Source organism: Corvus brachyrhynchos, unplaced genomic scaffold (genome assembly GCF_000691975.1).
Source record: "Corvus brachyrhynchos isolate BGI_N302 unplaced genomic scaffold, ASM69197v1 scaffold17, whole genome shotgun sequence".
Taxonomy (NCBI): Eukaryota; Metazoa; Chordata; class Aves; order Passeriformes; family Corvidae; genus Corvus; species Corvus brachyrhynchos.
In genome coordinates, this window is record NW_008240046.1 from 2989681 (window position 1) to 2991458 (window position 1778).

The window sequence follows — 1778 nt, forward strand, 5'->3', positions numbered from 1 at the left end:
TTCCTTCCTGGCTTAGCTTTTAACTTAGTGCAGACATTATGCAAAATAACATCTATTCATTTCCTTTTCTTATCGTGACTTTCCTTTTTACTTCTCACTACATTAACTTGCAGAAAGCCACATTCTGTTCTTATATGGACATAGATGAGGATGATTCATTCAAATATGCTGAAGATAAAATTCATGTACCACAATGAAAATAAGAAAAAAAAAAGAAACTATTTTATATGTTTGTGGTAGTTTTGCTTTAAGAATCCCCTAATAACCACTTTCCTATACCTGCTAAACAGTAAATCAATTATCTTTGTGAAGGAATTTTGTTCTCATTTGGCCAAGAAGATTTTTAAAAAATGAGTCAGACCCTCATTATAAAAATTAGTCAGAACCACATGAGTCAGTTATGGGGATTTTATAGTTTTATTTATATACATTTGCATGGGGCTAGGTGGAAGATAATGTTATACAATAGAGGATCTTTCAGACTTTAACAGACTATGTATTTGGTCTTTGCAATCTAAAGTTCTTGATCTGGAAATCAGTGATATACTAAGTGCAATGAACTGAGGATGAGCTGTTCATATTATCATTGCTGCTGAATTCTTAGAAGATAACAGATGTGTTGCCAATCTGTCAAGTGTCTTCAGTTTGCATTTTACTATTCTTTACATCACAAGAAGACTGGATAGAGCCATTGCTATTTCTATACATCATAGTCACAATTTTTCAGCTAAACTTTCCAGTTAAAAGTGAAGTACTTAGTTTTGACAACCACCATGATATTCTATAAATTTTTCTTATAGATGAGACTGCAAAGAACATTTCTGAAATGTTCTGAATAAAATACTCTGAATAATGCATATGCAAAAACAAACAACTTGACTCAAATATAGGGTAATACAGTATAGAGGATTTCATTAATTCAGAAAGCTGTCTTCTGAAGTATTTTTCCCACAAGCTATTAAATATTGAGTACTACCCAAATGAAGCAATACTGTTGAAATTAAAATAAGAAATGCCCTACAAACTTGAAATGCTGATCTTGTCATCTAGTTATCTCCGACGATGAGTAAGGCAAGTGGAAGCAAATACAGAATTCATTCTATAGAAAGAGTCCTAATGAAGCTGTAGTGCATATAAATTTATTAATATGATATTTTAAATGTAGCACTTTTATGCAATGAAAGCAATTAAATCAAAGCAAAATGAACTCTGATTTTTTGACAGTATGGTATAATAGAAGCAATAGGATACAAAAAATCATAGGAATGAGTTTAAAGGGAAAACATTATGCAATTATATGTCATCCATTAGCATTGCTCCTTAAGTATCTTCCGTATCAGTGTATAAATGCACTTGTATTTTCCAGTTCTCAATGTTGTATGGTGTTCACCCATCCTATCTGCCCAGAAGGAATGGAGGAAGTACTGGAAAACAGCAGGAGGACTTTTCAAGTACTATGTGTATCTGTCTCTTTCTGATACAGACTATCACCATTGATGGTAGTGCCCAAGGTCAGAATAGATATTGCCCTGTAGGATTACACTCAAGTTTAGGCTGATACAGTGTTAACCTGTGGAATATGTTGAGCTTCAGAGTCTACAGAAGGTGGCTTCCAAGAACTCTGCAGTAAGCATATGGGGAATATCTATTTTAGGGCTATTGTGATGGCAGAATTTAGTTTCGTTTCTGACTTCAGAGTGCCCATGTATGATCTGTCTGCACATCCCCCAGGGACACTGTAAGTTTTAGGCACTGCTACCCTCGGGCAGTTCTGCATG